The 24,761-nt window shown below is 46.0% G+C and overlaps 1 long non-coding RNA gene across 2 annotated transcripts in view; it reads left to right on the top strand.

Moving 5' to 3' along the window:
• The first annotated feature begins 18,789 nt into the window (after positions 1–18,789).
• LOC138992728 (uncharacterized) overlaps positions 18,790–24,761 on the top strand; it is a 283,495-nt gene continuing 277,523 nt past the window's right edge. For both annotated transcript variants that reach the window (XR_011468128.1, XR_011468129.1), the window contains exon 1: positions 18,790–19,042. This is a non-coding gene — a long non-coding RNA (uncharacterized lncRNA). The remainder of the gene's footprint in view (positions 19,043–24,761) is intronic.

Raw genomic sequence — 24,761 nt, forward strand, 5'->3', positions numbered from 1 at the left:
TCTGGGTGAGGGGATGATGGCTGTTTGCAGCTGGTCACATCCCCTTTAGGGCGGGGGTCCCCACTGGGGTGCCTGGCCAGCCTGGGTGAGGGGCTGATGGCTGTTTGCAGCTGGTCATACCCCCTTCAGGGTGGGGGTCCCCACTGGGGTGCCTGGCCAGTCTGGATGAGGGGATGATGGCTGTTTTCAGCTGGTCACACCCCCTTCAGTGAGGGGGTCCCCACTGGGGTGCCTGGCCAGTCTGGGTGAGGGGCTGAGGGCTGTTTTCATGCTGGCGGGCGACTGAAGCTCCCAACCTCTCCTTTTTTTCGTTTTTCTTTTATTCTGGGATTTATTTACCTTCTATGGCTGTCACTGGAGCTGAGAGCTGGCTTTAATTCTGAGGCTCGGCTGCAGCTCTGAGACCTCGGCTGCTGAAAGCAGGTACTGGGTTTGTTTGGGTTCTATAATTGAAACACTGTTGCGGTCCTGCTGGTTGAAGCCCTGCTGGCTGAAAGCAGGTTTCTGGAGTTTGTTTAGCTTCTATACTTGCAACATTGTTTCTTAGAGTGCAAGCTCAGAGGCTGGCAGTGGCAGGCAGGGAACCTTGGCTTCCTCCATCACTGGAGCAAGCAAGCCTCCTGTTCGCTTCAGTCCCTGGCTGCCAGCCGCCATCTTGGTTGGCAGTTAATTTGCATAAGGATATGCTGATTAGCCAATGGGAAGGGTGTCGGGATTATGGTCAATTTGCATGTTTCTCTTTTATTAGATAGGACTAGAGGCCTGTTGCATGAATCTTTTCCCGCTCTCAGCCCTTCCCCCTCCACTATCCCACCCCAGGATAGGCTTTCCCTTCCCCTGGCTGCTGGCACTGGTTTTCCTCTGGCACCCAGGATCCAGGCCTTTGCTCTGGCTGGAGCCGCCTTCAAGCCTTCGCTGCTCCGGCCAGAGCTGCCTTTAGTCTTCGCTCCACCGCCGCTTTGCGCCTACATATGCAAATTAACTGCCATCTTTGTTGGTGGTTAATTTGCATATCTCACTGATTAGCCAATGGGAGGCGTAGCAAAGGTATGGTCAATTACCATGTTTGTCTATTATTAGATAGGATACTTCACTTCCCTGTGTGCCCAGAGTGGGTGTTCACATGTATTCTCTGAGAACCCCACTTTACTTTGTTTGGAATAAAAGCCTTATTGTGTAGTAGCTAGAAGAGTGGGTCGTGGGGTTATACAGATTGAGTTCAAATCCCCCTCCAAACCTGGCTTTGTGACAGGGGCAAGCTATTCAACTTCTGTGGTTTAAATACTCCCATCATAGTCGAGTTCAAGCTTCCAGCATAAAGCACAGAACTGGAGCTGGGAGACATGCACACTGTCAGCTCTCAAGAGCTGCTCTTGGAGAGACTGGGAAGATGGCGGCGTAGGTAAACACCGGAGACTGCCACCGTGGACAACCACTTCAAAAATACAACTAATAGTCGGAGCGGACATCAACCAGAACCACAGGAAGACTGGCTGAGGAGAGTCTCTTCAACTAGAAGCAAAAACAACAGCATTCCGATGCTCAGCGGAGGCGCAGTGTGGAAAATTTAAAGGTACGGCGGTGCGGTGGTGAGGGTGCACGCACAAAGCGGGCTGGCGGCTGAGGGCGCGGTTGTCGTTTTCAATCAGGAGGGAGTCTCAGACTCTGGGCTACAGATCCGGGCGAGTCTCTAGGGACCCAGACTCAAACGGGAGAAGCGGGACTGTCTGGCTACGGCCCCTCCGAGGTTTGCAGCGGTTGTTGGGACAGAGAGGCAGAGCCCCTGGGGACTGACTGAGAGCGGCCATAGCTGCTCCCTCCCCCCGCCCTGTTGAGCCCGCCCCGCCCAGGCCCTGCGCACAACCATTTGCCGACCGCCTCAGGCAAAGGCTGGAATAACGCCTCCCCAGAAGACAGACATTTTCCACAGCTGATCCCTACAGCCAGTCGGCCTGGTGGTCAAATCCCTCTAGTGTTAACTACAACAATTAAGGCTTGGCTAGAACAAGACTGCGCACAGAGACCACAAGAGGGGGCACCAAGAAAGCATATAAGATACGGAGACAAAAAAACATGACAGAAATGGAAGATATGGAGCTAAGAATCGCAATTTTGAGGGCTTGCCATAAATTTGTGCAGAGCCTCACGAAAACTAATGAGACCCTCGATGCTACGATAAAGAAATTAGAAAGTAAGCATACACGGACTGAAATAAAGAATATTATACCCAATAGCAGACCAGAGGAGCACAAGACTCAAACCAAAGATTCGACAAAAAACACCCAATTGGAAAAGCAAAATGAAAAAAGAATCCGAAAGTGTGAAGATAGTGTAAGGAGCCTCTGGGACAGCTTTAAGCGGTCTAATATCAGAATTATCGGAGTGCCAGAAGATGAGAGACAGCAAGATATTGAAAACCTATTTCAAGAAATAATGGCAGAAAACTTCCCCCACCTGGAGAAAGAAATGGACTTACAGGTCCAAGAAGCGCAGAGAACCCCAAACAAAAGGAATCCAAAGAGGACCACACCAAGACACATCATCATTAAAATGCCAAGAGCAAAAGACAAAGAGAAAATCTTAAAAGCAGCAAGAGAAAGAGGCTCAATTACCTACAAGGGAATACCCATACGACTGTCAGCTGATTTCTCAACAGAAACTTTGCAGGCCAGAAGGGAATGGCAAGAAATATTCAAAGTGATGAATACCAAGAACCTACAACCAAGATTACTTTATCCAGCAAAGCTATCATTCAGAATTGAAGGTCAGATAAAGAGCTTCACAGATAAGGAAAAACTAAAGGAGTTCATCACCGCCAAACCAGTATTATATGAAATGCTGAAAGGTATCCTTTAAGAAGAGGAAGAAGAAGAAAAAGGTAAAGATACAAATTATGAACAACAAATATGCATCTATCAACAAATGAATCTAAGAATCAAGTGAATAAATAACCTGATGTACAGAATGAACTGGTGATTATAATGAATCAGGGACATAGAAAGGGAATGGACTGACTATTCTTAGGGGAAAAGGGTTGTGGGAGATGCGGGAAGTGACTGGACAAAAATCATGCACCTATGGATGAACTCAGCGGGTGGGGAGTGAGGGTGGAGGGTGGGGTAGGAGCTGGAAGGAGGGGAGTTATGGGGGGAAAAAAGAGGAACAAATGTAATAATCTGAACAATAAAGATAAAAAAAAAAAAACAAAAAAAACTGCTCTTGCTCCTCCTGCTCAGGAAGCTGCAGACTTGCCCGCTCTCAGCCCTTCCTCCTCCACTATCCCACCCCAGGATGTTCACCCAGCCCTCAGCACCAAGTCTCCTCTGGGTTCCCTGCCTCCATTCTCTGCCCCTCCCTCCAGCTGCCAAAAAATGCTCTGAAACCCAGATAAGAATATGTTTCTTCCCTGCTGTGTGCTCTTCATGGCTCAGCTTTGTCACCCCATCACTCCTCTACCCTCCCCTGGAGCGACCCAGGCCTTCCATGGCGATGTAGAACCTGTGTCACCTCCAGGGCTTTGCTCATGTCCGACATGCTGCCTCGAATGCTGTTCCCAGGGGTCTGACCCTGCTCCTTTGTCTGCCTAGTGAACTTCAGTCATCTCCAAGCCTCACTCAAATGCCTCATCCCAGGGAGCCGTCCTGACCCTCTCTCCTAGACTAGATGGCATTATTTACTCTCTTACCTGGGACTCCTTGATACCTTCCTCTCATCTACCAATGAGTCTGGCATTCCACTGCTGAGGGGACCAGTTGTTCCCCCTCCATCTACCTCCTACCTCTCCAGGCCTCTGGGAGTTTCTGTTTCTGTTGAGGACATAGACAAGCTTTCGGCTAATGGGCCGATCCCTTTGTACTGGGCCACTTAGACAGTCTCTGGCCAGCCTTGGGCCAGTGGCCACCTCTGTTCTCAGAGTGGTACCCAGGGGCTGTGCTGTTTACCTTAGCTGGGACTGTGGACAGGGTAGTTTCAGCAAAAGAAGGAAGTTGAGGCAGGACAGATGCTGTGAGTGGAAAGTTTTGGATGATGCCTCATACACATTTTTGGTGGGAAAATTCATTGCCTGTGTTTCCTGATTTGCACCTACCTGGGGTTACATCTAATTCACTTAATCATTTCATTCTAAAGATAATGCCATTTTAGTATCCACACTTCCCTTCCATTATCCTGCTACAAAGTGTTGCCTTCAGCTTATTGCTGCTTTCCCTGCGTTCTCTCATTCAATTGTAGGCTCCTTACTTCAGCCAGAGTAGAGCTATAACAGAGCACAAAGTCTTCTTTTGTGAAGCACTGTCATCAACATGTCATCCTAGTGTCAAACTGGCTCCAGGCAGAAAGATGGAAATAGACTGGTTTCATCAATGAGCACTGGAAGCATACATTAAAACTCCCCATTATTAATCTCTTTGTAAAATGTTTCTTCAAGAAGTTGTGCATTGCAAAATACAATATAACATTCATATCCAATGATATAGGGATTGCTTTAAGCAAACTCGTTGTACTCTACATAATGAATATGGCAATAAAATACATATTCATTTCCTGATCACAAATCATAGCACTTTAAGCCATCTTCTCCCTGGTGCTAGAACACGGAGGAAAAATGATGTGTGAGCCCCCTCCCCCTTGAACATCCTTCTCTGGGAGGAACCCTCTCCCTGTGCTGTGGAGCATGGAGCTCGTTCATCTCCCAGGCTTTCTCGTCAGGGCTCTGGGGGTGGTGGCACAGCCATCATTTGAAACACACCGAGGAAGCACTGCTGTGAGCACAGCACAATAGCAAACTGGTCTATTTTAAAAATGTGAGTTTGTCTAAGTTCTTTGGAAACATGTTACCCTGAATACATCATTTCAGCCCTGAGTAGAATGGGAAGAAAAATCCAAGTACTCAAAGTTGTTTTGCTTTTCTTAAAGTGAGAAAGCTCATTCCCTGCATATTGTTGAAATACTAGTTAAATGGCACACTGGTGAGAATCAAATAGAGGGCTTCTGGGGTCACTCCAAGATTAGGGGAGCAGTGAGGAACCCTGAATCATTTTCATTACCAAGGGAGTGAATAAATGCCAGTAGCCTCTATCTGTGACCATGTGCCCTCTGCCTGTGACCTCAGAGGATCAGGATAGTCCTCAAATCTTCACTGTTGTGAGCGTGACAAGTGTACAAAGTATGTCATCTTGATCACCAGAGATCCTACTGTGGGCAGCTTAGGAGCTGTGAGCAGTTACACACTCTGGGTTGAAATTCCACGTGAGCAGTAAGGTTTCCGAGGGGCGTGGCATGTGCTCAGGAGAGAGAGATTATTTGCTCTACAGGGAACCCAAGAGATGAACTAAGGTGTGATGTGGCCTCCTTGCTCCTATCTGTCTCCAAACTGCCTCCAGAGTTATTTCTAGATGTGGCTCCTTGCCTATAAGGGTCTTCTTGTCCACAATTTAAATTCCAAACCCTAAAGTATGGCCTACCAGTGTTCTGGGGTGAACCACGAGGCCAACCTTTCTCCATCCATCCCATTCCTCTCTCATTTTTGTAATATCCCCATGGGTTACAAAGATTGATCGTCCAATTTCAAAGGTGGTTCTGACTGGCCTAAGCCAAGAGGATAACCCTATGCCTGTTAGTCACTGATTGGCTGAGACGTTCCAGACCTAATTCAATTGGCCCATGTCTTTCTCTAGTTCCAGAGATTGGTTCAGGAGTGGGCTGGTCACCAAAAAGCCCAGGACTCTTGTCCGATGGCCTCAGGAACAGGCTTCCTTGCTTCCCTGGATGTTTCTTGGGAAGCATGTAATCTGGGCAGTTGGCAGCTACTCTGGGACTGTGAGAGGCACAGTATTAGGATGAAGGAGATAAAAGAGTGAAGAGTAAAGAAACCAGCGCCTTGGGAACATGACTGAGTCATGGGATTTCACCAGTGTTAAACCTGACCATGCAGGTATTCATTTATTTTTTAAAGCTATAAGCAGACTTATGCCAAAAAACACTAAACCATTTTTATTGTTTGGGCCAGTTTAAGCTGGGTTTTCTGTTATTAGCAACTAAAAGCCTCTGACTAATATGCTGCTTATAAAGTAGTTCTGAATTCCTTTCTAGATTTATCTCTGTGGTTTCCTGTATGTACCAATGGTTTAGCCTTAAAATATTACTTTTCACATTTGGCCCTCTCTGCCCTCACTATCTTATCTTCCTCTCTGTGTTATAAACTTCTACTCATCCTACAAAACCCAACTCAGTATCACCTCCTCTGAAATTCCACCAGCTCTCCTTTGTCCATCCCAGAAAGAATGAAAGCCTCCCTTCCCAGTGCTCCTCAAGCATTACTTACATAGCTATGATGGATCAATTTAAACACATTTACCAATAACAGTTGGGCAGCTAATATGGATGTTCTGCTGGGCAATGTGTTTTGTAAGTTATCACTCTGTTTAACCTTTACAGCTATCTTATGATATTATATTAATATAATCCTATCCTATATAATAAAAGGCTAATATTCAAATTGACCCAACGACCGGTCGATATGATGCACACTGACCACCAGGGGGCAGATGCTCGACGAAGGGGCTGCCCCTGGTGGTCAGTGCACTCCCACAGGGGGAGCACTGCTCAGCCAGAAGCCGGGTTCAAGGCTGGAGAGCGCAGCGGGGCAGGAGCCTCTCCTGCCTCCGCAGCAGTGCTTAAGGACCCCTCGGGGGATGTCTGACTTAGACCACCCCCCACCCCACCCCAACCCCCGTGCACGAATGACGTGCACCAGGCCTCTAGTTTTAAATATAAAGAAACAGTTTAGAGAGGTAAAGGAACTTATTTAGGTGTCCACAGATTGCAAGAAGAGGGGGCTGGGTTAGGCCATCTAATTCCAGAATCTGGGCTTTTAACCTCTGTGCAGTGTTCTCTGGAAGGCTAGTGAGTTCTTTGAAGCCAAACACTATCTTTTATTCATGGGTGCCTGAATGCTCCAGGCACTCAGGGAATGCTAGCAGGACTAATGAACCAGAGGATGGATGGATGGATCCGTGTAGGTCCTTCACGCCACAGATCCCTACCAGGACTGAGATGGGATAAATGACATGAGCGGTGGGCTCAAGTAGAGATGATCATTGAACTTCTACAACATCTTGCTGTCTTTGGAAGAAAATTGTATTTCTCTAAAAGGAGCTCCCCAAAGCAAGAGAATACAAATAAAATCCCCAGATGCCTGGACTTCTCTTTCATCATGGAACCAGTCTAGGTCCCTCTTAGTTGAGACCTGAGTGAAGCAGACCTCGCCGTGCCCTCTCCAGAATCAGGTTCCGTCTTCTTTTGTGAACTCTCTTTTAATTGTTACTAAAGCCTAACTTATTTGGGATGAAAAGAGAATAGAGTGAAATCATTTCAAGTTCTGACTTAGGAGGTATATTTATAACTACTTAGACATCAGGTTATGAAAGAGGAAGGGGGGAAGTTTTGAGTACAGAACTCAAAAGAACATAGAAAATAAGAAAGAGAGTCACACACCATCTAATTAGCCAGCAGTGGGGTAGAAGTTCTGGGCTGTCATGTCGCCGCCATGCAAGAGGAAACTGCGGCATTAGTTTAATTACTTAAATTTATGAGATGAAAGGAACAACTTTCATAATCATTTAGATAATATTTCTGTTCCGATGGCTCTGCAATTTCTTTACCTCGCCTTCAGTTAGGTATTTATTAAAACAATTCATTTTTTAAAACCCCACAAACCTACCTGCATTTTAATGACTTAAGGGGCTCTTTTAATTTCTCCTCTGATTTCTTTAAATGGGGCCCTCACCAAATGCCCATATTTCACAAGCCTCTCAACTGTGTTCATTGAACATCCACTCTGGACACTTGCCAACACCATCAGCTCCCCTGAGAGAAAGAGCAGCAAATAGTCCTCCAGATGGAAGTGACTCTGGGGGTCGACTCACATCTTGAGTAATAATCTTCCTCCTCCTCCTCCCCCTCCTCCTCCTCCTCCTCCTCCTCCTCCTCCTCCTCATCCTCCTCCTCCTCCTCACAGCTGAGTTCATTTATTGACTACACTTGGTTCCAGCATTGCGTTCACTAAGCAGAGTCCTCAATCATCCCCAAGGCTCCCGGACTGGATGTGAGGGTCACAGGTGTGCCTGCTCACCCCTGCTTCTAAGGGGAGCTGCCCACACCCAGCTCCACTGCTTCACCCCTTCCCCACCCATAGCTTGGTGAAACCAGGGCGCAGAGCCTGAAGGAAGGACAATGTTCCAGGGAGCGGCTAGAGACTGTGATTTGTGAGGCTAATTAAAGACATTAACGTGGTCAATGACGTTCTCTTGGGAACTTGACCTAAGCACAGCCGGGCTCTGCGGGCTCTCAGTGGGAGCTGCGGCAGAGAGGACCGGACTGGAACTGAGACAGCCTGGAGTCCACAAACCCATTTAGATTCTGTGTGAAATTTGGGGTTTGTGTGTGTTAAATGGTATGAACAGCTTCACTAATTTGAGTTGTAAGCATGATCTGATCTTTTATTTACCGATGAACTGCTCTGTTACCTCCTTCATTGAAGTTTTACTGCACCCTCTTAAGGCTCCCTTACCCCTGAGTAACCCACAAAGCCTGAGGTGCCCCGTCCTACAGGGCTGAGTCCAGCTCCTGCTGGCAGGCCAGGAAAACTCTGGGAACCGACCAGTGGCTGCTGCCCGTCCTGCTGCCATGCAGACTGGGTGGAAGCCGGTCCCCGCCATCAACCACCAGCCATCCTCCTCCTGCTGTAATGACACCTGTGTGTCCTGGCGGGGGGACCTGAGCCAGGCTCACACTTCCGGCTCTGCGGCAACGAGGGGGCCAGGTCAATGCGCTGTCCTTATGTGTTCCAGAGCACATGACCTTGGACCAGGCCCTCAATTCAAAGCATCCAGCCCCCAGACCTTTGTCCCCACCACAGGAGTACATGTCCTGCATCTGCCCTTTGAGGTGAAGCTAAATGACAGCAGGTAATCTCTCTCCCACCCCTTCCTTTTTTAATAGAGCCAAAGCTTCTGAATCAAGGTGGGCTTCTGACATCCCTCCCACTGACACAGGTAGGAAAAAACCAACAAGTTATACTATCTAGCTGAGCATTTCACCAACCACATTTATCTGAGAACAGGGTCCCTGGCTCTAACCAGCTTTTCAGTGTTATTTATGGTTCAGAAATAGATAAGAGAGAGAGGATGCACCACTGTAAAGAGAGGTCCAGAGCGCCCACGGGCCTATGGGAGGCAGCAGGAGGGGGAGCACCTTTGTCAGTGGGAGGAGCCCGCCCCTCCTGTGGGACAGAGCGGAGGAGGCCTGGACTGTCACTGAGTCCCGTGAGGGGAGATGCTCTAGACTCTAGAGCAGCCATGGGCAAACTACGGCCTGCGGGCCGGATCCGGCCCATTTGAAATGAATAAAACTAAAAAAAAAAAAGACCGTACCCTTTTATGTAATGATGTTTACTTTGAATTTATATTAGTTGACACAAACACTCCATCCATGCTTTTGTTCCGGCCCTCCGGTCCAGTTTAAGAACCCATTGTGGCCCTCGAGTCAAAAAGTTTGCCCACCCCTGCTCTAGAGTCTAGAGCAGTGGTTCTCAACCTTGGCTGCACATTAGAATCACCTGGGACTCTTTTTAAAATCCTGATTTCTGGGCCTCATCCTCCGGAAATTCTGTTTATTTGTTACTAATGTTGTGGCCCCACCCCATAACAAAGAAACAGAATTTCCGGAGGATGAGGCCCAGAAATCAGGATTTTAAAAAGATTCCCAGGTGATTCTAATGTGCAGCCAAGGTGGAGTACACCACTGCTCTAGAGTGACAGTGCCACACACCGTGGAAGGTTCCCACATCCAGTGTAGATTGAATAAAACTGTATAAAGTTTAGAACGAGCAGAACTATCTACAGTAACAAAGGTCAAAAGAGTGGCTGTCTTGGAGGGACCCTGACAGTCAGGGCAGACGAGGTGCGGTGGATCTATCTCAAGGGTTGGCCTATTTTTCCTCAAGGACCAGCTAGTTAAGATTTTTTTGGCTTTACTCATATGTGGAATCTAAGTAACAAAATAAACTGATGAACAGAGTGGATCCAGAGACATGAAAGCATGGAACAGAGTGCAGAATCTCAGAGGGAAGGCAGGGGTGGGTGGGTGGATGGGAGATAATCAACCAAAGACCTTGTATGCATATATTCATGGCCCATGGGCACAGAATAGGGTGCTGAAGTCCTGGGGTGGGAACGGGCTGGAGGGGGTCAATGGGGAAAAAGGGGACATATGTAACACTTTCAACAATAAGGAATTATTTTTTTTAAAAAGATTTTTGGCTTTGAAGCCATAGGGCCTCTGTGGCAATTATTCAAATAGCCTTAGACAAGATGCAAATGATGGTGTGGTTATATTCTAATCAAACTTTTTGCAAGGACCATGGCAGAGTGGATTGGGTCCACAGGCCTGAGTTTGCTGACCTCTCATCTGTATCTGGATGTGGGTGGCGGTTACAAGGTGTGTGTAGAAAGTCACTGAGTCGAGCACTTATGACTTAGGTATTCTATTGTACAGCAATTATATCTCAGTTAAAAGAAAGAAAGAAGAAAGAAAGAAAGAAAGAAAGAAAAGAAGAGAAAAGAAAAACAGGGAAGGGAGAAGAAATCCATTAAGAGATTAGGATAAAAAAAAAGTTTCATGGACTCCAGGTAGTTGGGCTCTGGAATGAACCAGAATCTGAACCCAGAACCCATCAGAAGTCGTGCTCCAGGTGTTGTGAGGCTCTGTGTGTATCTTCGTATCACTCCCAGCGTCCTCCCTGACCTGAGCTGGCTGCAGTGCCTTCCCAGAGCAGCACCCATCAGAACTCATCGGCCAGGTGTAACCACGTCGGCTGAACAGACGAAACAGGATCCTGGAGGTTGAATAACCTGCCTGGGATCACACAACTCCCACGCAGCGGTGCCTGGCTCCACACCCCGGTCCGTGCATGTGCCCTTAAAGTCTCTGGAAACAGACCCCTCTCCCTGGGTAGATAGAAGAGAGAACATTTCCTAGGGCCCGACTCAGCCTCACCTTGGAGTTCCCTCATTGCTGACTGTCCTTTGTGTTCTCATGTACCAGCTCATCCGCAATTGTTTGCTCTTAGGACTAAACTCGACAGGAGACGGAGAAAAACACACAGCCGAGGTCAGAAGGCAGCAGACTCTCCCCTCCATTAAGTCTGTCTTCCTCTGCAAACAGCACCTGATCAAAGACATTATCTGAACGTGTTCTGTGGGCAGCCAGCCAGCAGGATGGTTGTCATCTGTGGGCTCTAGCCTCCCCCATGGATAAGTCTTTGCTCTCCCACACCAGTCTCACTGGCCCCAGAGTGAACACACACGAGAGAGAAAGGATTCTGCCATGAGCTATTCCCGTAGTGCAGTGGTTCTCAACCTTGGCTGCACATTAGAATCACCTGGGAATCTTTAAAATCCTGATTTCAGGGCCTCATCCTCTGGAAATTCTGTTTCTTTGTTACTAATGTCGTGGCCCCACCCCATAACAAAGAAACAGAATTTCCAGAGGATGAGGCCCAGAAATCAGGATTTTAACAAGATTCCCAAGTGATTCTAATATGCAGCCAAGGTTGAGAACCACTGCCGTAGGGTTTCCCAAAAGCTGTCTATTAGGCAAAGTGGAAGAGAATTTAGGTCTCAGGAGCTCCAGCTCCTTGAATCAGAAACGGGGGCTTTGTTGTTTTATTTTTGTGTAAAATTGTCCTTACAATTTAGAAGGTTCAACCTGTGACAGGAAATGTATTTTGTGCCTTTGATTTTGCACTGAAGCTGTGAAAGGTCCTCCAGTGGCAGGAGGGATGCTCGAGATCAGCATACAGCTGGTCTCTCTGGTCATACTCAGCCAGGAAGGAAGAGCCTTGCAGGTTATAAACTTCCCCTTGGCAGGACATTCTTAGCTCTTGCCGCGCCTCAGACCATGTTAGTTTTCTATTACCACAAACATAGTGGTTTAAAAGAACATAAGTTTATTTCCTCACAGTCTTATAGTGCAACATGGGTCTCACCGGACTAGGCTGAAGTCCAGAAGTTGGCAGGGCTACATTCCTTTCTGGAAGCTCCAGGGGTAAAATCTATTTCCTTATTCTTTCCAGCTTCTAGAAGCTGCCCACATTCCTTGGCTTGTTGCTCCTTCCCCATCTTCAAAGTCAGCAAGGTCATACCTCTCGTGCTTTTCTTTCGTAGTGATGTCTTCCTCTCACTGACTGGCTCTCCTGCCTCCGTTGTCCACGTTGGACTCTGATTACACTGAGCCCACCTGCATGATGCAGATGATAGGGTTCACCAGTCACAACTTTAACTCCATCTGCAACCCAATTCCCTTTGCCATGTAGCCTAACCTAGTCACAGGTTCCAAGGATCAGGGCGGGGATATCTTTGGGGATCATTATTCTATGTTCTCATTATTTTACCAATGAGTACGACAGACCTGTGCATGACCTACTCATTTTCCCTGAACATATGTAGCAGGGCACATGGTTTTGTGTTTTCTTCCAATTTCAGAGTCAAAATTGACTAGGACATTCACTTATTATCATTCAAAGAACAAAGGAATGGCAGTGTTTAAGGGGTTCAGCGTTACTATGTGGCCTTCATTAGAGCAAGTCTCCTTCCTTTGCCTGTGGTAATTCTCAGTCTCTTCTTGTGCCTCACCCAGAACCTACTTTTACCAACAACAAATTGTTCCAAACAAGTTTAAGAAATTGTTTCTTAAACTTCAAGTTTAAGAAGTTCAAATCCTATAACTCACTAAAGGGGGATGTGCCAAGCATGCATGAAAAATTTAAAATGCTTACCCAGAGCAGTTAATATAGTGCATGCTATACAGATAAGTTGGATTACTTGCTATTTCTCTAATGACTGTTGGGGTATTTGCTATTACCTACAGGTGTACAGAGCTACAAACATTTCTCTCTTGAGTCCAGGAGGCGTTTATCATGGCTCAGATCTGAGATGGGCAATTTACACAATAAAACCAGTAAGTAAATGAATATGTCAACATAGTGAGTGATTAATGCTGAGAATTTAAAATCAAACTGCCTGGGTTCAAATTTTAGCTCTTCCTCTTACTAGCTGTGTGCCTTAAGCAAGTTTGTTTACCTCTCTGTGTTTCACTTCTCTTGCTCTGTAAAATGAAGATGATAATGGTACCTATCTCACAGGGTTGTTGTAAAAATGAAATTAATCAATATATATATATTGATTAACATATATATATATATATATATGTTAATCAATATATATATATAGTGCTTGCAACACTGTTAAATCTTGGTAAGAACAGTGAGCTTCTATGGCACTTGAGCCAGGACTCATCCTCTCCCTCCCATCCCCCATAGCTTCATGTTGCAGAGGTTAAAATTCAGGTGAGTATTGCCAAGATCTTGGGGCTCCCTTCCTCCATTCAATTCCCACTCATAGGGTAGAGGCTGAGAATAGGGGGCCTTTTGGAGGAAAGACCCAAAAGTCTAAATTCAGGATCAATTCAGAAGAACTGAGAGGTAGTAAGTAGCCTATTCAAATTCATAAGAGCTTTTAATAATAGGAGAAACGTAGATACACGGGCAAAGCAACTGCTTGCTACCAGTGTTGGCCGGCCTGGCAGGCATCACCCCCTCCCAGGACAAGCTCTTTTCTTATTAGGGGGCTAATAGTAAAACTATATGGTGGGGAGTCATGTAGGCCACCAGGAAGAACAATGCATTTCTAAGTTAACAGATAACGTCAGGCAGTTATCCACACTCTATAGTAGGTTCATTAACCTCCTTCCTGGGGCCTGACATTTATCTTTGGGTGGCATTCTGGCTTTCTGGGTAGTCAGCCAAACCTGAGGCTACAGAGAGTTAAACAGTCACAGAAGGTTAAACAGAGTCCAGCATTTCCCAGACGCCTTTGCTGCTGGAGACGCATTGCATCTCTGAGTGAGTCCCCCACAGGGCCTTTTACCTTCACCCACCTTGTTTGTAAGTGGAGGTTCCGCACCAGTAGAGGCAGGCTGGAAGGATCAGGTGCCACCCCCACCCAGCACCCTGCTCCTAAAGTAGGGGTGTTACTCAGAGAAACGGGTCACTGTCCCTGATACCAGCTCCGGGGAATGGACTCAGAGATTTTTTCCAGGAGGGAGGCAGCCCTAAGAGAGCTTGGGGATGGCTTTAACTGCAAAGGTGGACAGTAACTAGTGTAGGTGAGAATGTGGAGCATCAGAACCCCCAGATACTGCTGGTGGGAATGTAAAATGGTGCAGCCACCTTGGGACACAGTTCTTACCACTTTCTTGATGGAGTCCTTTGAAGACAAAAAATTTTAATTTTTATGAAATCCAGGTTATTTATGCATATGCATATTGGAAGAGAGAAAAAAAGGGCAGGAAGAATATATGAAGAAATGATGGCTGAAAATTCCCCCAAATCAATGAAAAGGTTAAACACTGAATTACCATATGACCCAGCAGTAGTACTCCTAGGTACATACATATCCAAGAGAATAGCCACACAAAAAGTTATTTACAAATGTCCACTGCTACAGTAGTCATAATATCAAAAAGTACAAACACCCCAAATGTCATCCACTGATGAATGGATAAACAAAACATGATGTGTTTCTATGGTGACATATTATTCAGCCATAATAAGGAATGAAATATTGATACGCATACTTCAATGTAGATGAACCTTGAAAACATTGTGCTAAATGAAAGGAAGCAGTCACACAGGACCATATATTGTTCATTTATATGAAATATCCACAATTGAAAAATCTATAGAGACAGAAAGAAGATCAGTGGTCGTCAGGGCTATGAGGTTAGGAGAAGGAGAAGTGACTGGGTAGGTATGGGGTTATTTTTAGCATGCTGGAAATGTTCAAAAATTGATTGTGATGATGGTTACATAACTGTGGGAACATATTGAAAACGATTGAGTTGTGTACTTTAAATGGATTAATTGGGTGGGATATGAATTATATCTCAATAAGACTGTTATGGGGGGTGGGGGGCGTGAGACTGGAGAGGGGGGCAGGGAAGGGCCAGCCTGATCCTGTAGGGTCCTTTAGACTTCACAGAGAGTTTGGTTTTACTTCAGGCAAACAGGAAAACATTGGAGATTTCAGAGCAGGAAAGCGATACGATCTAATTTACATTCTAAAAATATTGCTTATTATTCCTTGCTCACATTAAGACTATAATTACCAATGTTACTATTCTCTAGACTCTGCTGTTTGTGTGGAGTGAATTCATCAAATGACCAGTCTGTGGCCTCCAGGACGCCAGCACCCACCGAGTACTCACCAGCTGAAAGGTACAGGGCCAAGATGACCTGAGCAAGTATCAGCCAGGGCCTCGTCCTGCTTGCTGTGATGGTGGGCTCAGAATGGCTGCACCATCTGCTCACCTTAAGGTAATTTTAGGAGTAATGCACAGAAAATCATACAATGGGGACATGTACCCTGGACCTCTGCCATTTGCCTCTTTGTCTGACCCTGATCATGGGAGAGAAAACCTCAGGTCCCACCTGAGCCATTGCCAAAGTCAGGTTACCCCGCAATGATTGTTTCCTCTGATAATCTCCTGTGAGTATGTCCTCAAAAACCCTGTGGTCCTAGATATTAGCAATAACTTTCAAAATAAATGAATACTTTTAAAGGAACAAATTTCTCTCTCTCTCTCTCTCTCTCTCTCTCTCTCGCTCTCTGTCTGTGTGTGTGTGTGCGCGAGCGGGAAACAGTATCAAACAGTTTTTATGTGAGGTCTGGCAGCTACAAGCAGGGAAGGAAGGAAACATCTCATTTTGTAGTTAACCTGTCTCATTACATCATTTGTTGGCAGCCTTGGAAGACATTAGTTCTGGGAACTGGCCATATGTTTTTGAAAAGATAAGGACTCTTCCTCCAGATATATTGATGGCAATGAGATCATGGCAGGAGCAGCCAGGGTTGTAATAGTAAAACCTAGCATCACAAATTCAGACAAGAGGTCAGATACTCAAATGCCTTCAGGGCCAGAATGATAACATGGCATTGTGTAGCTACTTCCTATCAAGATAGCAGTGAGCTGTGGGTACCTGAAAAGTTGTGGCTCAAATTCATTAAAAAAAAATAAAAATACTATGTTACTTAAGCCTAACCTAATTAGTGGGCCTGCAGATTATAAGCCATGAAATTGGTTTATTGAATCACTTTTAACCTTGAGACTATTATTTAGTTCTCCCAAACAGGATTCTTTCTATAGATGTTGACTTATTTGTTAAAAATAAGAAATGCTCTTGATGGGACGGTTTCTAATGGTGATAGGCAAGGACGATGGTGATGATTGAGTGTTTTCCATGTACCAGGCACTAGGCTAAGAGTTTTACATTCCTTCTTTATTTTACACACTCACTTCTTTATATCCTCATGACATAGATAGAACTAGAGCCTTGAATTTAACCGAAGAGGTAACTGATGGGCAGAGAAGGTAACTTATCTAAAATCACACATCTCTATAGTTTTCAAAATCTTCCAGGGAAAATCATTATTTAACAAAACACCTGGTCCTTTAGGACTGTCTTTTGTGGGTTTCAGAATGTCCCAAGCATTAACTTGAATTTCAATGAAACATTTCCAGGCATGTCCATGGATATAAACATTTATTGAAATATACTTTTAAGAACAATAATTTCCCAAATATCTGGTAAAACACAATAAAATAAGGGGCAGAATAGAGATTCTCTAACTAGAACTAAACTTGAAAGTTGTAGATGTTGGTCTAAAGCAAAAACTGTATGTTCTGCAAAACCCAAAGTATTTACTATATGACCTTTGATAAAAAAAAGTTTTTGTTGTCCTGGCTGGGTTGCTCAGTTGGTTAGAGGGTCATCTGGTACACCAAAAGGTCTGATTCCCTGTCAGGACACATACCTAAGTTGTGGGTTCAATCCCTGGTCAGAGTGAGGCTGAGTATAGGAGGCAATTGATCCATGTTTCTCTCACATCGATTTATCCCTCTCTCTCTCTCTCTCCCCCTCTCTCTAAAATCAATAAAAACATATCCTTGGGTGAGGATTTAAAAAAAAAAGTTTGCCAAACTTTGGTCTAAAAGAAACCCCAGCCCTAGCTGGTTTGGCTCAGTGGATAGAGCATTGACCTTTGGACTGAAGGGTCCTGGGTTTGATTCCAGTCAAGGGCGCATGCCTGGGTTGTGGGCTCAATTCCCAGTAGGGGGCATGCAGGAGGCAGCTGATCAATGGTTCTGTCTCATCATTGATGTTTCTATCTCTCTCCCTCTTCCTTCCTCTCTGAAGTCAATAAAAATATATTTAAAAAAACCTCAAAACTAATACCATAAACGTAGTACATATGTCATTTCCCCCAATTCTATAACTTCTCCTACTGTGTTTCCTCAGGTTTTGACAATGAAGCAAACCACCAGGGCGAATAAATGCCTTGTTGAAATTCCCATTTTGCCACGTGTGAAGGCGGGAAGGCTGAACCCGCATTGGAGGGGCCAAGCCACTTGCCCCCAGGCCCTGGAGCAGGTTGGGGGCAACACTGGGTGACAATGATACCAGTGATAACAAAACTGTTACCTTTATCCAGTGTTTAAGCACGGTGCTCTGTGCTTTTTTAAAAAACAGAATATGTTTATTTGTTTTTTTAACTCGATTTGGAGAAAAAGTCACACAAAAAGAGAATTGTATAGGCTGCCTGCCACTGACTGAGTGTTTGTTCCCCCAGAATGCATATGTTGAAACCTAATCTCCAAGGAGATGGTATTTGGAGGTGGGACTTGGGGAGGAGGTCCAATCAAGAGAGCGGAGCCTCAGAAAGGCCCTAGCTCTCTTTTTCGAGGCCCCAGGGAACTCTGTCCCGACTCCACCCTGTGAGGTTGCCACAGAAGACCGCAGTCTGTGCGGGGCAGGGGCTGTCATCACACCCAGTCTGCTGGCCCCTCTGTCTAGAACAGTGGTTCTCAACCTTGGCTGCACCTTAGAATCACCTGGGAATCTTTTTAAAAATCCTGATTTCTGGGCCTCATCCTCCGGAAATTCTGTTTCTTTGTTACTAATGTTGTGGCCCCACCCCATAACAAAGAAACAGAATTTCTGGAGGATGAGGCCCAGAAATCAGGATTTTAAAAAGATTCCCAGGTGATCCTAATGTGCAGCCAAGGTTGAGAACCACTGGTCTAGAAGGACAAGAGAGAAATGTCTGGTACTGATAAGCTGCCTGGTCTATCATAGTTTGTTATAGGAGCTCCAACAGACTACAACACTGCCTAACGTAACATTTCTTCTCTGCCTTTGCAGTTCCCATTTTACCACCTGTTTCTCATGATGATCTGTACCTTTAACCTTCAGGCTCAGATGAGGTCACAGGGGAAAGAGCTCTGTGCTTTGCAGGAGGCATCTCCCAGAATCCTCCTAACTGCCTCCCGGGGTAATTACTGTTATTACCCCCATCTGACCGATGAGAAAAGTGAGGCCTCGACTACAAATATCCCGAGATCACGCTGCCTCCTGCCGACTCCTCCTCCGGGAGTGAGCATTTGCAGGATTCCAGAGCATCCCAGCGTCCTGCCTCCTGCCTGAGCTCTCCTCGGGGGCTGGGGTTCTAGAAGTAACCCTGCGGCTGCTGGGAAGGGACAAGTCTCCTGTGGCTACAAAAGGATAAGTTGGGGGTCTGGAGCCTATGGACTAGAAGGCACCCGCCTGGGTGGAGTTCCTTGGGGCCCTTTGTACCTCAATCGCTCCGAGCCCCCTGGGAGTGAGATGCCAGCAGAGCCTCCCAAACCACCGGCTGCAGGTCACTGAAGGCCAGGCGAACTGGTTTCCAACAGCAGCACATTGGAACCTGATTGGGAATTAGATTAGTCACGGGCCCAGGTGACTCTTCTGTGAGACTGTGTGGGACACACGGAGCAGATGCTGGAAAAACCTGTCACCCAGAGAAAGCAGAGGCGCACACTGGCCCTCCTGGCGGCCCGAGGGAGACACCTGCAGCCAGGCTGCCCTTTAAAGACTGGGAATGTGGTGAGTAGACAAGCTTTGCTTTCAAAGTAAAGAAAGGAAGTGCTGGGAAACGGGTTGGAAAGGACAAGGAGGAGGTGGTTAGATTTCATCTCTCCTTTCATCCCTAGCATCGGCTCAGAAGAGCCCTGTACTTACCATGGAAGGTCGAGTCCTGTGGCTCCCCATGACCATGCCCTAATCCCTGGAATTTGGGACTAGGTTACCCTACGTGGCAAAAGGGTTTCTGTGTAGAATTAGGGTGAGGGTCGTGAGATGGTGAGGTTACCCTGGATTATCTGGCTGAACCTGATCGAATCAGGTAAATCCTTAAACAGCAGAAACCCTTTCCTGCTAAATGTAGAGTTCCTCAAGTAAAGAGAGCCAGGAGCGACTGAAGCCGGAGAGAGGCTTGGCCACGGCTGCTGGTTAGAAGTGGGAAGGGGCCATACGCTGAGAAATGCAGGTGGTCTCCTGCAGCTGGGAACAGCCCTTAGCTGTCAGCCAGGGAGGAAAGTGAGACTTTGAGACTTTAGTCTGCAAACCCTAAGGAACTGAATTCTGACAACAACCCTGAGCAAGGAAACATTTTATTCCCAGAGTCTCCAGAAGGGAGTGCAGACAGCGCTCCCCCCCCCCCCCCCCCCCCCCCCCCCCAGCCTGTGAGGCCTGCCTTGCACTGCGACCAGGTAACAAAGTTGTGGTGTTTTCAGCCCTTAAGTTTGTTTGTTTGGGCAGCAGTAGAAAATGAATATATCTTGTGAATTAAACTATGCTGGTTGTAGCGAGAAAGTGGCCACGTTGGAGGGATTTTGGGAGAAAAGATGGCAGGGAAATGTCATGTAGATCCCCTTGTGAAGACGATGAATGTATGTATCTGTACTATCTAATCTCGTGGCCGACACCATAATGTTATAGTATTTTCCCCTTAATCAGTACAACAGGAACCCTGAAGAAATGGAACGAGAGTGCTCCCCTCTCAAACTGCATGAGAAGGAGCAGGCTCCCTCCCGACTATGGAGAATCGGTGTCAGGACTCAGCCTTCCACTTGCGGGTGGCATTGGCTCAGCTGCAGTCATGCCAGACTGGGAGCAGGCAGGCAACTGTTTGTCCTTTGGTACAATTCAGGCATCTCCAGCTCCAATCCCTGGCGGTCTGAGTGCACCGCCAGGTTCGGTTCCGGCCTTCACTGGCCCAGAACTTCTGCGGCGATGCCAGAGGGAGGGGTGGCATAGGTGACATGCTTGTGCCTTCAGATTCTTCTCTTCTCTATAGTCCTCTCGAGAGAGTCTGTGTTCTTTTCTACCCTGTGTTTACTGTGCGGGATTCTTCTTCCAAGGAGGGAAGTAAATGCGGTGTTTAATTTATGAGCATCTAATACTATAATAGCATATTCCTCTGCCTAAAATGTATTCTTAAGCATTACCTTCCTCTCTACTTTAATTGAATGGGATAGAGACGGCACAGTGCCATTGTTAAGGTTAACGACCCAGTGATTTACACGACAGGGCACATTTACTAGCGAATAGATTTTAGTAATTGTTCCGCTCCTCCATGAGAGTAATGGCTTGTATATTGATTCCTCCTGTCCTGGAGTCGGGGCTCACCTAGAGGAGACGGAGCAGGTTCTGGGAGCCACAGAGGAGGCTGCCTGGAATGATGAGGTCAGCAGGTGCCATGACCTCCCTGCTAAGAGTTCCTCCTCCAGCTCAGGGAAGGCCTCAGTTGCCCGCAGGTGGAGGGAATGATATTTTCAAGGAGAAGATGACTCAGGGATGCTGCAGGTGCCAGAATTTAAACACACACATTTTTTTTCTTCTTCTCATCTAAGGAAGACAAGCTATACCTGATATTCTGGACATTTCCATTAAGGATTCAATTTGGCATTTCTGAGGGGAATGGATAAATTAAATAGTTTGAGGGGAAATACCTGCTAAGGTTGTTTGACTTATTTTTTTTTTAAATCTTATTATTGTGCTGGGGACCAGGATGGAGGTCCCAGTTTTCAGGCCACCTAAATGTGCTGTAGTGATGCCCTCACCTTGGTTTGGGTTGAGGCCTGCAGAACTGCCTGTGAAACCTGGCCACTCTGAACATGTCGCCACAAGTCTGCCTTTTTATTTTATTATGCATCTCTCAGAATCCTGACAAGAGGACACAAGTCCTCAAGAGTGTCTCCAATGACCAGGCATTAACTGTGACACTGCAAATGGGGGAATCAGAGCAGGATCAGACTGGGGGTAGGGGGAGTTTGGGAGAGTTGGAGGCGCTGGGCTCCTGGATGTCACATGCTCCCCGGCATGGAGGGCCCACCCGGCTTCCTTCTGTTCTGTGCTATTTGCAGAGAAAGTGACTGAGATGAGTCAAAACACAGGGGCAGCAATCCTTATTTTGTTGTTTTTCCAAGGATGTAATTTATATCCCGTGCAATCTGGAGATGACATAGAAAAGAAGATGAGAGAGACGAGCCAAATGGTAGAAAATGATCAACAGAAACTTGCCCACTTAAAGATATCATTATTAACAGGCAAATGGACGGCAGTGTTGCACATTCACGGAGCAATGCTTTTCTTTTTCCCTTTTTAAAATCCTTTAAGTTGTGAAATAGCACACGTTGAAATCAGGATAAGCAGTGTATGTTTACACCACCCAGTTTAAGAAATAGAACGTGACTGACGCCTTCTAGCCTAGTCACGCCGCCTCCCTGCGCCCTCACAGAGGGGGTGCCCCCCGAGTTTTCTGTGATCGTTTCATCTTCAAGAGATACCTGTCTCCACATAGCTCTATTTTTTTTTTTACTTCATGTAGCTTCTGTTCACTGCTTTTTAACCTTCTGTATAGTTTTTCCTCCTGTAAATCAACTATAACTGATGTAGCTACTCTAGAGTTGATGGAAACTTGGGCCATTTCCAGTTTGTAGTGTCACAAATGCTGCTGCAAACATTGCTGTGACATTTCCTGTCACCCACAGGAGGCGTTCCAGGTGGACACCAGGGGTGCATGTGTATTGCAAAAGGTATCTGCATGCTTGGTTTCACTGCCTAACGCCCAGTGGTTTTCCTCCCAGGAGCCAAGAATCTGAACTCCCATTGCTGCAGACCCTCACCGACCTTAGATGTTGTTAGCGTTCTTGTGCTTTGCTAATCTGATGGCTTAAAAGATATTTCATTGCACTTTTAGTTTGTAATTAGTTTGGATTGTTTGTAAGGTCAAGCATCTTCTCAAGTTGGCTATTTGTTTCTTCTGTGGAAAATCTCTTCATGACCTTTCTCTTTTGAGTTTTGTTCATTGTGATTAACTCATGGGAGCTCTTTATATAATGCAAGCCAAAACACAATGCAAAATATTCTAGTAACCACATTAAAAATGTGAAAAAACAAACCACCCTGGCATAATTGGTTTTAACAATTTTTTTATTTCATTTAATTTAGCTTCCATTATTTATCCAAATATAGTAATATTATCAATTAAACTTTATTAATGAAGTCTTTGAAATCTGCCACGTGTTTTATACCTCTGGCAAACCTCACTTTGTGCTAGCCACACTTCCATTGCTGGACAGCCATGTGTCTCAGGCTGCTGTGGAGAGCAGTGCATCTAGAGGCCGAGCCCTCCCCACTACCTTCTCTTCCTGCCTTATCCGTGTTTTCACTCTTTTTTTTGGTTTCTTTTTATGAGCAGAAGTTCTTCACTGTAATGTAGTTGCATTGGATCAGTCTTTCTTAGTGCTGTGTTGCATTTTGTTTGAGAAATCTTGTCTATTGTTTTGTCAAAGTTTTAAAGTTTTGTTCTTCACATTTAAGGTCTTCATGCAAATGGACTCAATTTTTGTGTGTTGTGGTTTTTACTTTTCCATCTAGCCAGCTGTCTGACTCTTTACTGGCTAGCCCCTTTCATCCCTGCTCTGCAGGTCAGCCATACAGGTTCCTGCCGGGGACCAGTCAGGAACCATTACAGGCATCGGGATGTTTCTGGACTCTCTCTTCTCTTCCATTTGTCTGTCTGTCTGCCTCTATCCATATTCCACACTGTCTAATTTCAGTAGCGTTAAGCCTCTTACTTGATGGGGCAAGACCCTTGGCTTGCATCTTTTACAGGAGTGTCTTGGTATATTTGACCCTTTGCTTTCAGATATAAATTTTAAAATTAGATTGTCCTATTTGTGAAAATCCTTTGGTGGCCCTTCCATTCTTACACTGAGTTGTGTGGACTCAGAGGACTCACTTTGCCTCCCTGCCCTGTCTTTCCATCTATAAATTGGAAGCAGTGTAGTTTCATTATTACGGAATTGTTCTGAAGATTAAATGAATGAATGCATGTGAAACCCCTAGCACAGTGCCTGACACATGGGGAAATTTCAATAAGTAAATGAGTAGTTCTATTGTTGTTAGAGCTGCATGGAGCCACCCCACTGTGAAGAGGGCTGGAATGGAGAAGAAGGCTGGCTTTCATTGTGCAGGACTGCTGACTCACTACCCCTTTGTCCTCACAGTGGATGTGTGCTCTCATGCTTAGTGTTACTAATGCACGTGCACAGTACTTACTCGTACTGTGTGCTCACTCACTCGGTCATATTTGGATTGCTCAGGAATTTTGAGCAGCAAGTAAGCATGCACATATTTGCACATATCTGAGGCTGGAGCTCAGCCGAGGCTTGGGAGCTCCAACAGGACATTGGGTGAGAGGGAATGAGAACGAGAATCTTCTGCTCAGCCATCTACCTGCCAGCTATCCACCAAGATGACATGTGGAGGCAAGAGGAGGATTGCTAGACAGAATAGAGAACACCCAGCTAAGGTCGATTCCCAGATAAACCATGAGTGAGTTTTTAGTATAAGTATATTCCCAATGTTGCAACAGACATACTTATATTAAATTTGAGTTTCAGATAGTGAATACTTCGTAACTGGACATCCTGTTTGTATTTGTTAAATCTGCCATCCTGAGGCAGGCGGGGATGGGGGATGTTGCTGTCACTTCTTCAACCTGGAATTTTGCTTTCATGATCTGGTGCATAAATTGTCCCTCAGTGGCGTGCCATATAACCCCTTCTTTTGGCAAATGTGGAAACTGAGAGCCAGAGGCTCAGAGTTGGTTAACTGCAGACACTGGATGACTCCTGATTTTGGGTTCTCTCTAATGCTTTTAAATGTGCACAAATATACAGCCACGTTTTCATTTTTCTCCTCCTCTGGAGAGGTAGGGACCTCTCCCACATGGGCCACAGACCTTTGGTCGTGCGTAATTCTGGGGCAGGCCCTGGCCACCAGCCCAATGCCCGGTCACCAGGGAGCGGATTTAGGTCTGAAATGCTCAGGATTCTGGAAAGTCTCGTGCTGGACTGGAGTTGAAGGGCACAAGGCTGAGCCTGGCCTTTGAGAGCCTCTGTCAAAATGACAGCCTTGTTGAAGTCTTTAGTTACTATGGTGATGGGGACCAGAGAAGCAGATAAAAGCATAGACATTTTCGGATTTAAAAAGGGAATAAGAAATGATAAAGGGGAAGGGCAGAGTAACCACTGGGGAAAGATCCTGCCACTTCTTGCATCTGGAGGGGCTGGAGGGCAGAAAGCAGAGGAGCTCCACTAGGAGGGGCGAGTGGTGTAACAAGACTTAATGTCAGAATTTTCTTTTTAAATGAAGACTCTCAGACTGAGAAAGGGCCACCCGGGTCTCTTGGACTGATGATGAGTCCAATTGCTGGAGTCATTGGAAGCCGGACCGGCCAAAGCGATGGGACATG

Source organism: Myotis yumanensis, unplaced genomic scaffold (assembly GCF_028538775.1).
Source record: "Myotis yumanensis isolate MYYU_CA2020_CCGP unplaced genomic scaffold, mMyoYum1.0.hap1 SCAF_14, whole genome shotgun sequence".
NCBI classification, from domain to species: domain Eukaryota; kingdom Metazoa; phylum Chordata; class Mammalia; order Chiroptera; family Vespertilionidae; genus Myotis; species Myotis yumanensis.